The following is a 14,327-nucleotide window of genomic DNA, read 5'->3' on the forward strand; positions in this document are numbered from 1 at the left end:
GAAATGGAAAGATATTCCGTGCTCTTGGATTGGAAGAATTAACATAGTTAAGATGTCCATACTTCCTAAAGCCATCTATAGATTCAATGCAATCCCTATCAAAGTTCTAACAACATTTTTCACAGAAATAGAACAAAGAATCCTAAAATTCATATGGAACAACAAGAGACCCCGAATAGCTAAAGGAATCCTGAGAAAAAAGAACAAAGCTGGAGGTATCACACTCCCTGATTTCAAAATATACTACAAAGCTATAGTAACCAAAACAGCATGGTACTGGCACAAAAACAGACACACAGATCAATGGAATAGAATCGAAAGCCCAGAAATAAACCCACACATCTATGGACAGCTAATCTTTGACAAAGGAGCCAAGAACATACAATGGGGAAAAGAAAGTCTCTTCAACAAATGGTGTTGGGAAAACTGGATAGCCATATGCAAAAAAATGAAAGTAGATCCTTACCTTACACCATACACAAAAATTAACTCCAAATGGATTAAAGACTTGAATGTAAGACCTGAAACTGTGAAAGTTCTAGAAGAAAACATAGGCAGTACGCTCTTCGACATCCGTCTTAGCAGCATCTTTTCAAACACCACATCTGACCGGGCAAGAGAAACAATAGAAAAAATAAACAAATGGGACTACATCAAACTAAAAAGCTTCTGCACAGCAAAGGAAACCATCAACAAAACGAAAAGACAACCTAACAATTGGGAGAAGATATTTGCAAACCATACATCTGATAAGGGCTTAATCTCCAAAATATATAAAGAACTCATGCATCTCAACAACAAAAAAACTACCTGCCCAATTAAAAAATGTGCAAAAGACCTGAACAGACATTTCTCCAAAGAAGATATACAGATGGCCAACAGACCCATGAAAAGATGTTCAAAATCACTAACTATCAGGGAAATGCAAATCAAAACTACAATGAGATATCACCTCACGCCCGTCAGAGTGGCTATAATTAACAAGACAGGAAACAACATGTGTTGGAGAGGATGTGGAGAGAAGGGAACTCTCATACACTGCTGGTGGGAGTGCAAACTGGTGCAGCCACTATGGAAAACAGTATGGAGATTCCTCAAAAAATCAAGGATAGAACTACCATATGATCCAGCTATTCCACTGTTGGGTATTTATCCAAAGAACTTGAAAACACCAATATGCAAAGGTACATGCACTCCTGTGTTCATTGCAGCCTTATTCACAATAGCCAAGACTTGGAAGCAACCTAAGTGCCCATCAAGGGACGAATGGATAAAGAAGCTGTGGTATATATACACAATGGAATACTACTCAGCCATAAGAAACGACGAAATCCAGCCATTTGTGACAACATGGATGGACATTGAGGGTATAATGCAAAGTGAAATAAGTCAGAGGGAGAAGGCCAAATACCGTATGATTTCCTTCATTAAGTAGTAGATAATAACAACAATAAACAAACACATAGGGACAGAGATTGGATTGGTGGTTACCAGAGGGGAAGGGGGGAGGGAGGAGGGCGAAAGGGATAATTTGGCACATGTGTGCGGTGATGGGTTGTAATTAGTATTTGGGTGGTGAACATGATGTAATCTATGCAGAAATAGAAGTATAATGATGTACACCTGAAATTTATACAATTTTATAAACCAATGTTATTGCAATAAACAGAAAATTAAAATAAAATAAAAAAAAATTAGAAAATAAATAAATAAATAAATAAAAGACAAAGGGAAAAAAAAAAAAAAAAGAACCAATATCTGATTATCCCAGACAGTTGCATCTAGAACATGAGCCAGCAGCTGAAATGAATGGATATGAGGGTCAAAACTGGAGAAGAACACTGATAATTTAAGGATTTAGGGAGCTGTGTAGCCACAATGTATGCAACCCTTCCCTGTCAGCATTTAAGACCCTTCCAGAAATGACAGTTCTCCTAAGAAAAGACCATCAAAAATGACTACCAAAACCTGCAGAACACATCACCTAAGGAGCCAAATCCTCATCTGAAAGGACTATAAGGGTCATTCATAATCTGTTAGTTAATATTCTGAATTGGGAAATATGTGGCCCACTGAAGGTCACTTATCACTAGTGGTGACTGGCTTGAACCAAAAAAATAAAATGACCCAATGAAGAAGTAGAGATCCCTCAGCTTGTCATACCCTTAATTTCCCCAAGCTGGCTTTGTACTTAGTGGAGTAGAGCTGACTTTTCTAGAACCCAGACCCTGGGCCTAAATTGCATTTGCCTTTCTACTAAGAATGGACATGAGGAAAGAGAAAGACATTTATCTCTGAGAGAATAAATGAAACAAGGTTCTGTGGGTCAGTGGGGTTCCCCTGCCTGTATTTTAAGACGAGAATGTCAGCACCTTGATAAGGGTTATTAATGACTCTGATCCCTTGTGAACTCGGGAGTCTTGAGTCTTGACCTCTCTTCTGGGGAATGCTGACCTCAGTGAGCCTCACTCTACTGGAGGGGAAGCTACACAGAAGTTCTTTTCTCATTAACTGAATGGAATTGCCAACAGACTAAGAGGAATTATGACTGCTTGTGGACGTTCTGAAGGCAAAACCTCTCAGCTCCTGCCACAGCACCTATGGGACTCTCACTGAAAACTTCTGGTGGTTTTGTCTATTGGTCAAATTGATGATGATAATAATAAATCATTTGTAAGTGTTTACTGTTTGCTACCCTCTTGCTGAGATATGCACAGTAACTTAAAAACAATGAAAGCTTTTACGATTAATATACATAAGTTGAACTAGAGAGTTGCATATATAATATGCATTTATATAGTTGCATTATTATATGCATATATAAATATACATAGTATAAGTTGAACTAGAGAGTTGAAGAAAATGTTGTGAAGTGCTGATTAGAGGGTAATCCATTCTTATAGGACAGTGGTAGTGGGATTAAAGACATTTCACAGAGCCTGTGACTTCTGAATGAGATTTTGAGGTTGATATATTTAGCTGGGTTGGAAATATTGGGGAGAATATCCTTATAGGAGGAGAGCTTGGGAAGATGGGCTTAACTCAAGAGTTGCTGGATTATCCAACTAACTTGGAGGGGTTGTCTGGTATAGCCTGAGGACACACAGATGGGGCAGCGAAGCCCAAACTGGTCACATCACTTCCCAAAACCCTTCCATAGCTCTCTATTGTCATTAGGACAAAGTTCAAACTTCTTAACCTGGCCTACAAGGCCTTCAAGATTCTAGTCCAGGCTTCTCTTTCTAGATTCATCTTATGAGTCCTAACAGGCTTTTTCCTCTGTCTGGAATAACCTTCCTTTCAGTCTTCACCTTGTTAATGCCTACTCATCCTTGAGATTTCAACTTAAATATCACTTTCTTAAAATGACATTCATATGTCTCCAGACCAGCCTAGCTTTCCTCCTACTTCTTCTTTTGTAACATTCATCATACATAAAATTATTTTTTCAAGATTTCTGTCCCCACTAGACCTCAAGATAGCTTGTCTCTTGTTTGCCAGTGTAACCTTGTTACCTAGTATTTTCCTTAGCATATAGTAAGTTTTCAAAAATCTTGGTACAAAAGAGAGCAAAGCCAGATGGTGAAGGACCATGAATACCAGCCTCAGGACATTCTCCTACACGTAACAGGGATACATTGTGGATTTTTTAAGCCAGAGAGAAGCACTATCAAAGCTGAGCTACTGAGAGCTCTCTCTGTGTAAGTGATGCTGAAATTGGGTGAGCTGAGGCTTCCAGCATGGAGAGATTCCCAGACTGTACATCTTAAGAAGCCATGTTAGCCAATCTATGGCCGGACCAGAACACTGTGTTGTTGTTTTTACTGCAGAAAATGACTCTTCTCCTGTCTCCCTCCCCTCTCATAATCCCAAATGATGAAAAGAACAGCCAATCAGGTGAGGCAGGGATGAAGGAGGAAGAGGAAAAACCCTTTCTCTAATTGCTTCCAAAATCTCCCCAGTGCTTTGATTTGCTTTCAGAGAACACTTTAGCTCAACAAACAATTGCAAACTACCCAGTTGCAAGGTAAAATGAAAAGCCCACAGGCATTAATTATATATAGAGATATTAAAAAAGAAGCTACTGCTTAATTATTGTTTGCAAATCTCAGTATTTAAATTGACTTATTTGCAAATGTCTGTTTAGAAATTGACTTTGTAATTATAAAGTCAGTGCAGGGATGTCTCAGGCCCTCGAGGAGTCTCTAACGAGGAACGATAATGTAACAGCCAGAGTGAGACATCCTGAGATGCATTTTAATAACTAGAGGTGGTTGGCAGGAGGGATGAGATGCTTAAAGAAAAATCCGCAAACTGGCAAATGAAGGGGCCAGGGTCTCCCTAGTTGGCAAGGGATCATTGGAAGAGACATGAGGGGACAGTCAGGGGGCATAGAATTCTAAGAACCTGGTAAGGGTGTGGGTTGGATCCGGGGGAGAAGGTAAGAGTGTGCTTGCTGTGTTGTGCATGACAATGGGTCCTGTGAAACCAGCCATGGAGGTTACAAGAGGTCATCTGCCATGAACCATGTCCTTCCAACTACTGAAATCCTAGTACTGGTGTTACGGATTGAATTGTGTCCCCCTAAAATTCACATGCTGAAGTTCTAACCTTCAGGACCTCAGCTTATTTGAAAATAGAGTTGCTGTAGATGTCGTCAGTTAAGCTGTGGTCCTACTGCGGGGGGACTGGGAAGGGGGGCTTAATCCAATGACTGACGTCCTTATAAAAATGGGAAATTTGGACACAGACATACACACGGAGAGAATGCCATGTGAAGAGGAAGGCAGAGATTGGGGTGATGCTTCTACAAGCTAAGGGGTGCTAAAGATATCCAGGAAACCACCAGAAGCTAAGAGAAAGGCCTTGAACAGACTCTTCTTCACAGCCTTCAGAAGGAACCAACCTTACTGACACCTTAATCTCACACTTCTTGCTTCCAGATCTGTAAGAAAATACATTTTTGTTTAAGCCACCCAATTGACGGTACTTTTTTATGGCAGCCCTAGGAAACTAATAAAATTGGTATGTGCGATTCTCAATGACATAATCTAACTCCACTAAGGAACTGGAGATTGACCAACCTGGAGGTAACCAGAATTCTCTCAAAATACTAGAATATTAGACATTGAAGGGCCCTGACCTTAAAATCCTAGTATGATCAGTGGTTCTCAAACATGGTTATGTTTCGGAATCACCTGGGGTGTTTCAAAAATAGTGATGCATATATCCTTTACTCAGAGAATCTGATTTACTTAATCTGGGGTGCCCCCTGGGCATCAGGGTTTCGAAAACACCCCAGGAGAGTCTAATTTGCAGCCAAGGGGGAGAACCAGTCTTCTAGATTTTAGATTATCTCCCCCATTTAACAGGTGAGAAAATTGAGGGTCAGAGAGATGAAGGAATAATTATGCACATTGCTGATGAGTGGGAAAGGTGCCCAGGCACCTTGACTTTCAGTTCACAATTCTCACAGGGCAACACTGCTTCCTCTTGGCTCTAGATATAGAGTGTAAGTATTGATTTCCCCTTTCCTGGGCATTCTCTAGTTCTAGGCAAATGGTGACCTTGACTGTTATTATTAAAGAGAAGTTGTCAACCTCTGCATGTGCACAGTGACTTTACAAAATTATCTCACACATACTTCATTCTATTTCTTCATAACAACTCTATGATATTAAGTGGACAGATATGTTTTACCTTTTAAAGAAGAGAATGAGTAAGTACAGAGAAATGAGACTGGGCCCCAAACCACACCATTGGTTAATGACAGAACCAGGATTCAAACTCGGGCTTTTGGAAACTATTTAAGTATCCTTTTCATCACTTGCCTGGTGAGAGTGAAGTTAAACTGTCTTGATCCAGTCTTTGTTCAAAATCTTTCCAAACGTCCTTCACCACATCCATACATTCAAGGGAAAAGTTTGTGAACAAAAATGTACTGGATTTGACTCCAATGAATGTAGTCCATCCTTTCCCAAAAGATGAAAATCTTGCATAAACTCTGAGCCTTCATTCCAAATATGATTTCTCAAGACTAGGGTGATGATGGAGGCTCTGGCCATCACAATGTTAGAGAAGTACCCAAAGAATGGTGACTGTGCCATTTTCCATCTAATAGGTTTGTTATCCTGCTGCAAGATGGCCATCCTGGTTCTCATTCTCCTCACCCTCACTACCAACGCACAGGGGGATCAAATTGGAACTACTTGATTCCTATCTGCAATTCTAATTGCACTCCAATCTTATTCTTGCGTAGTGGATAGTGTTGGGGAAGAGGGAGTATCCCCCTCTGCCCTTTTCCTTAAGGTTCTTATGGCTGGCCAAATAATTTACAAGACAGGTTACCAGGAGAAAATAATACCAAGTTTAATAACTTGTGTACATGGGAGAAACCAGGGACACTGAGTTTCTCAAAACAATCCGGAGATTCTCGTCTTAAATACCATCTTCAGCTAAAGACACAGGAGGATGTTGGGGGTGGGTTGTGTTTTGGGATTTCAGAGGGGAAGAAGACAATTTACATGAAGAGGGAAATGTAAATGTTTGTCAGACAATGCTTTGCAGGGCCACCTATAGAGAATGTGGCCAGAGAGACAGGAATTATAGTAATCAAGAGTATGTACATTTAAGTCTTCTTCTTCTGTCCTGATAAGAGTTTTCACAGATGAGGTCATCCCCCGCCCTTCTCACTACACAGAGGGAGATGCCTTTACAAATGTAAATATTTAGTAAACAGAACCTTGAAAAGAATGGGCTTAGTGAGGACCCTGCCAGTCTGTCCACACCCAGAGTTAAATTCCTTTAGGCAGTTAGTGGGGGAGGTCAAACGTCCATCAGAGAAAATAATCAAGGTAAAGAGACATATTTCAGGGTAGCCAAATTTTGATCTCCCACAATAGTATCCAGGCTTTGCATTTATACAGATGTAGGTGCAACATTCAAGTTCTCATGCCAGTATTCACTAATTATGAAACTGTGGGGAATAGAGTACTTTGAGCTTTAATTCTCTCAACTGGATAATGGAAAGAGTAATACCCACTCCAAGTTGTCTGATGAATAAAGTGAGGTAATGTAAATAATATTCCTTATATATATTGAGCCCTCAACGAGGTCAGTTTGAATCTTTTCAGATGAGTTGCTAAAAACAGTGGGTACAAGACAGTCATGGCTGGTCTTGCTTTGGACCATTACATGAATTGCCCATATGCCCAAGCCCTGTCTTGTAATTTCGCCTTATTTGCTTCCCAGTTTTAGAGCCCCTGCTTTAACAAACTATCCAGGACTCAGTTTCTTTGCACTGGATCTAGTCTTCTTCTCCCTAATTCTTCCAGTGGCTTAAATTTTGCCCATGATCCAGCTCCCAGCTTCTACTTCTCTGTTAGCCTTCTGTAACATTACTTGCCTTATTTCATGTTCTTCCCGCCTTCTGTGATACCTCCTATTCCTTCATTCTAGATCCTTCTGTTCTTGACAACCTGACCAGGCCTGAGTTTTATTTATTTCCCAGAGAACAAGAACATGAATGGGGGAACACTGATAGGATGAAGACTCTCAAGCTCTTTAGGGAAAAGAGGAAAAGACTTCTCACCAAAGGCAAAGAGCAAACTAAAGATGATGAGACTCAGAAAACCAAGGGAAACTCAATTCTCATACTGTTGAGGATCAGGTGCTCAGAATAACACTCTGGGTACAAAGTATCAATTGTGAGGGAGGTGGCCTTTGATCTCTGTTGATGGATACCCCTCTCCCCCTAAGGAACCTCTGGACTTATCTTCTTTTCTTGTATTAAACCAACCTGGAGAAAGCAATCGAGATGGCCTGGCCCTTAGGAATTGCAAAGCTACAAGGTGATGCTTCTTGTAGGAAATATTATCACTTTTGAAATCTTGCAATTTGACTTGATTCACTGAAAAATTTTAAGCATTTTTTTTAACCAAAGCTTATAATTTGGGTGAACATCATTAACAATATGCATATATTCTATTTCTGCCTAGTGTACAGGCCATAACAATAAGAATCTGCAAATAAGGTAAAGAATGTTAAAACTGCAATTTACGGGGCACATCCTATGGGCCAAGCATTTCTTTAATCCTTATAAAACCTATGACAAAATAGGTTTGTTTTGTTATTGTTATTCCTGTTTTACAGATGAGAAAACTGAGGCTTAGAGAAAATAAGTAATTTATTCATTGTAAGTTAGCTCATTTGAAATCATTTAGTCAGCAACAGTGAAGGTGAAATTTGATCCAGTCCTGTATGATCTTTGCTCATAACTACTAACTGATATTGTTTAAGTAATCAAAGAAACTCCACTCCCCCCGACCTCACTTTCTCCCACCCAGAACCGCTTCAGGAAAGAATAAGATAGGGATTCAGCAGTATTATTTATCCGTATACCTGTAACCTTTCCCATGCTGCTTCCTCATTTGTAAAAATAGAGGGCTGAACTCATCTACAAAAGCCCCTTTAAGCCCCACTGTTTTATTATTTGGATGCAAATACTTCCAGTCAAAGCAAGCAGTTACTGCTGAAGGGAAGGAATTAACACTCCACAATTAATACTCCATTTCATTAACAATTAGATATGTTAAATGACATTCAATTTGTCTGCACCATCAAGGTCTGGGAAGGTGTCCATGCTTCTTGTAACTTTCCAATAACTTTCCATCACCAACTGAGTTAATTTCCCAAGCAGTCAGCCATCAGATTTTAATTCCCAAGCTTTAATTTTCTCCAGCCCTTGGGCCACTGGTGGACCTATGTGAGCTGATGTTGCTGGCTGCCATCTGAATGCAAGTTAGGACTCTTTCTTTGGGGTAAGGATGGGACCTCCCTTCATTGAGAAAATCAACCTTTATAAAGCCGAGGTATGGAACTGTTTTTCTCTGTTCCCACTCCTACCAAATACCAAGTGATTTTGGGGTGATAGGCATTGTAAATTTATGAGAGAGTAGGTTTTCAAATTCAATACAAATATTACCTCTTCACTGAAGGCTACACCTACCACTATAGACTGAAGGGAAGGAATCACAGAATGCCAAGTTTGGAAGAGATAACAATAACAATAATAATACTAACAGCTGTAGCAGGCAGCAGCAGCATTCATTTATGCATTTACCACATGCCAGACACAGCAATAAATGCTTTATATACATTTTTGCCCTTAATCTTGACAACAATCCAATGATGTGGATATTATAGTTAGCCTCATTTTACTTTTGGGGAAATTAATTGGTTATTTATTGCTACATAAAAAATGACCCCAAAATTTAGTAGCTTAAAACAATAAATATTAACTCACAGAGTTTCTGAGGGTCAGAAATCTGGGAGCAGCTTAGGTAGGTGGTTCAGGCTCAGAATCTTCAGGAGTTTGCAATGAAGATGTTGCTCAGGATTGAAGTCAACTGAAGGCTTGACTGGGGCTGAAGGATTGATTTGGAAATTCAGTCACATGGGTGTTAGCAAGAGGCTAACCTTACCACATGGGCATCTCCTCACAACATGGCAGCTGACTTCCTCCAGACCAAGTAAACCACGACAGGGAGAAACAGAAGCTGCAATGTCTTTTATGACCTTGACTAAGAAGTGACATACCATCACGTGTGCAGTATTCTATTGGTCACACGTACCAACCCTGATACAATACTGAAGAAGGCTATACAAGGGTACACATACCAGGAGGTGGAGGTCATTGGGGCCATCTTGGAGGCTTCCTATCACACAAACTAAGGTTACACAACTAATATAGTGGTCATAAGGGAGTGGACTTATAAACTCCAGTTATGTCTGACTCCATAACCCATGCTTTTACCCACATGTTGGCTACTTCCTTCAAAGCTCTTCTCATGCAATTTACCTTTCGGGCCTATCAATACCAATCAGGGTTTGATTAAAGAAGCAGAACCCCTAGAAGTGATCGTGAATCAGGGATTTATTATAGGAAGTTGACCTTACATAGCTCTAGATGTTGGTTGTACAGTCTGTGCAAGGCGTTTTCTTTGGAATCTGGTGCTGTGGCCTGAAGTGGCAGTCAAGAAGGAAAAATGGGCATGAAGTGGAGGAGAGCAAGGACAAACTCGAACCTATGAAGATAAACTGGAATCTACAAGGATGAAGTGGAACCTGTGTTGGGTTCTCAACGTCTCCAACACTCCAAATTTGATGGGGTGTGTGGGTGACCTGCAGGAGAAGCTGGTAGCGTTTATCACGGGAAGCTGGAGAAGCTTGAGGAGGTCTGATGGGAGCTGAAGGAGCTGCAGGGCTGCTGCTGCCCGATGCCTCAAGGTAAACTAGGAGATAAGCAACAATGTGGATGATCTGCAACAGCCCCTGATGTCCTGCACAGACCTTCCAAGTCTAAACAGAATATGGTTACTACTTCACTTCCTTCTCTCAGATGTTGTATAAAATGATTCTTGTGGTCCGTAGTAATCCTGAATTATTTGAGGAAGGGAATTCTTGGAAAGTCAGCACTAGCTTAGCTAGATTGACACAATACAAACTCACCATACTGTCACTTCTGTTTTGTTGCCCATCTCCATAGCAGCACATACAAACCTATTTACATACTATATCCATATACAGATACCATAATCTCACACAACCCCCAAAACACCAGGACTCTGCATGTCTCCATGCTTTCACATATACTAATTCCTCTGTCTTTACTAGTTGTGTAACCTTACTTTGTGTGATAGGAAGCCTCCAAGATGGCCCCCAATGACCTCCATCTCCTGGTATGTGTGCCCTTGTGTAGTTCCCTCCTATACTGTATCAGGATTCGTGTATGTGACCAGTAGGATACTGCACAAATTATGGTATGTCGCTTCTCAGTCGAGGTCATAATACCCGCAACCAGGACCAGCTTTATGGGCACAAGATGTGTGCACAGAGCCCTGTGCTGAGAACCCAGAGCTTGCTTTAATGCTTAACACATTTGAGACCTTCAATAAACATCAGTTGAGATGAATATTTTACAGCAGCTTTGTCATCTCACTTTCCAGCCTCTACATCAATATCCCCACTGATGGCCAACTCATTACTTCACCACAGAGCCAACTTTAGACAGGTTTGAACAGCTGTGATTGCTAGAAAATTCTTCCTCATGAAGAAATCTAATTTCACCTACATTTGTCTTCATATAGAGTTTACACACTGATCAAAATTTCACCCAGATAGCAAAGAAAAAATGAATTTGCTCTCTCTACTAATGATATCCTTCAGGTATGTGAAAGCAGAAATTGTATGCTACTTATTATTCTGCTTATATTTGCATATTTAAGTGTTTCAGTGGCCTGAATCCATGTCTAATATATGTCTGTGTTATTCACAGGGTGTAAGAGTCCTTAAGTTGGCGGCAGACCTAGGCTGTCCTGGTCAGGGGAAAATGAAATGACTTGGCTCTCTTCCATGTGCTTCTCATCTCCCTCAGGCTATCCTGGCCATATTCATGGTGATGGAGGACACACAAAAAAGAGGACAAGCCCACCTAGTAAGTTCTTTTCTAGTTTCTGCTTGTGTCACTTCTCATTAGCCGGTAGGGTTACCAACCATCCTGGTTTTTCTGACTGAGGGATTTCTCTAGGACTGAAGAGCTTTCCAGAATGTGAGATCTAAAACCATGTCTAAAACCAAGATAGTCCAGGGCAAACCGGGACAGTTGCTCACTTGCCCAGCCATGTGACCTGGTCCAGAGTCAGAGTGGGAGGCACTGCAAAGCTATAGGGCAAAGGGTACAGACTTAAGGAGCAAAGAATTGGGGCCATTAGTGTAATCAATCTACCGTTGATGGGCTATGTGTTTTTCACATCACTCCCAAACCAGCCTTTAGACCAAATCAATGTATGTTGTCTTCATTCTTTGTCTTAAACTAAAAAGATATGAAATACAACCAGGGAAAATGAAAGTCATATTGCTAAAAAACACAGTGTTTTTTTGTTTATTTTTTAAAATCCTCATACAGCTATGTTTCAAGTTGATAGCAGAGGTCTCTTGGTTCGCTGCTCCCTAGAGCATTCCCAAAACAAGCTTATGCACTTTCCAATTAAGCCCAGGTGAACTTAGCCCTGACCTGTAGCTCTGAGTGTCAGTATAATGCCAAAACAACTGGATGAAAAATGTAAAATGCAGCGAGTGGAGTTTTGGTTTTTGTTTTTACGTTCTGTTTTATATTTTGTCTCCACTATTCCAAGAAATTTTTGATTGGATTTTATCTCAAATCGGGTCAAAGCCATGCATGATGACCCTGGTGAGCAGAGTCTTACATCAACTACCACCACCTACCTCCCCTTCTTATTTCTCTGGTATTGACACTCTGCTCCTAACAGTAAGTGCTGTTTCAGTCAATCATTCATTCATCATCCACTTATTGAGCACCTATAATTGACTGGATACTGGGCTAAATTTAGGGAATATAGGGATGAATAAATCTAAGTCAGTGACTTCAAAGGACCTAAGAGTAGAGATAGACTTCTAAACAGACAATGAGTGCAAATGTTTTTATAAGGCAAATGCAAAATGTGCCACTATAGAGATATGTGTAAAGTAAATATAAAGGACAGAACTGTTCTCTTCACCTAGACAAGTTAGGAAAGATTTCACAGATTAAGTGCCCTTGGACTAGGTCTTGAAGGATGACTAGAAGCTCACTTGTCATGAAGCAGAGCATGAAGAACATGGGCTTCAGAGTCAGACCGGGTTTGGAATGATACTCTGCTACTGGCTATCAGTGTGACCTTGGGTAAGTTAATTAACTTCCCATTTTCCACTTCAGTTTTCTCATAAATAAAATGGTCTTTTCAGAATTAAAGATGAAATTATGTGTGTGGGTGTATATCAGTACACCCACATATAGTATTTAGTTCTGTGCTCTCAGAGAGAAATCACTCAAAGTGTAGCTATTACCACTACAGTTACTTCTGATAGAGAAGCGGCAAGAGTGGTTTGAAAGGAACATTCCAGATAGAGAAAACACTAAGTTCAGGAGCATGGAAAAGCATGGCATATTCTTGGAATTAAAAAACAATAATCTGATTAGGGTATTGAGTGTTATGTGTCAGGGTGCATGGCAGAAAGGTTAACAGATTGTTAAGGAGATGAGATTGGAGAGGTGAAGACATAACAGAGTGAAGGACTGCAAATGCCATGTCAAAGATTCCTGTAAGCAAGTGGGCGGGGGTGGTCACTAGACAACAGAGAAGGGTCAACTTAATATCCTAGGAAGATCCACTAGAACATAAGAAGATACATAAGTGCAAGGGATGTACTTTGTTTATCACTTCCTCTGGGGACCTAACAGTGCCTCAGTGTAGATGCTCCACAAATACTTGCAGAATAAGCAGGTGAGTGAGTGGCAGTGGCGTCCAGAAGGCAGTCAGACAACAGACCTTGCTGCAGCAGTTCAGGGGAATACCAGCCATTTGACCTATGACAATGGCAACACTAACATTTTAAGAAAAAACCAGGAGGCAGAACTGTTAGGTCTTGGTCACTCACTGTCTCTGGGTGGCAAGAAGAAGGACGGTGCCCAGGGTCATCCAGCGTCTAGCAGGGATCCCTAGGTGGAATCCCAAGGCAATAGGATTTATAGTGAATCGACTCTTTTTTGCTTGTCCAGTTAGAATGCTCTGCCATATTTGTGCACAACACTGTTGAAGGGATCAAATGAGATCATAGATTTGCAAGCACTTTGTAAGTTGTAAAGCAACTGCGTAATCATGAAAGATAGTTTCACAGATAGTTTGATTGCCTATTACGTGCCCCACATAATTCTAGGTGCTGGGGACACAGCATTAAGAAGACTATGACTCATGCTCATGGAATTTGCATTCTATTTGTAATAGGAACTGCTCTGATTTTAAGATGGCCAAGAATCACACATGCTCCTTCACTTAGTAAGAGCTAACACAAAATGAATTCTTTCATTGTACAAGGAGTTTTCTAGACAAAATTTTATTTAATTATAGGAGAACCCTCAAGATAAGTATATAACTCCCATTTTGAAGATGAGAAAACTGAGACTTCAAATATTTAAGTAGCATACCAAAGTTCACAATGCTACAAAATGGTAAAGCCAAGATTTGAAACTGGGTGGGGAGGGGAACACAATGAACTCTTTTGATGAGGGGGTAGGATACCCTGTATAATTTGGAAAGGCATAACAAATATTACAAATGCACATATGGAAACTAAAATAAAATCCTTTTATTTTCATAATATAAGCTATAAATTCAAAGATCAACTAATCTCCTTGGGGCCATGGGTTTAAAAGACTAGGGAATTTTCTCCTAGATTAAAGATTGATGGGGCTTTCATAAAGCCCCTTC

The sequence above is a fragment of the Ceratotherium simum genome, chromosome 29 (assembly GCF_057802395.1).
Source record: "Ceratotherium simum simum isolate JZ-2026a chromosome 29, ASM5780239v1, whole genome shotgun sequence".
Classification (NCBI taxonomy): domain Eukaryota; kingdom Metazoa; phylum Chordata; class Mammalia; order Perissodactyla; family Rhinocerotidae; genus Ceratotherium; species Ceratotherium simum.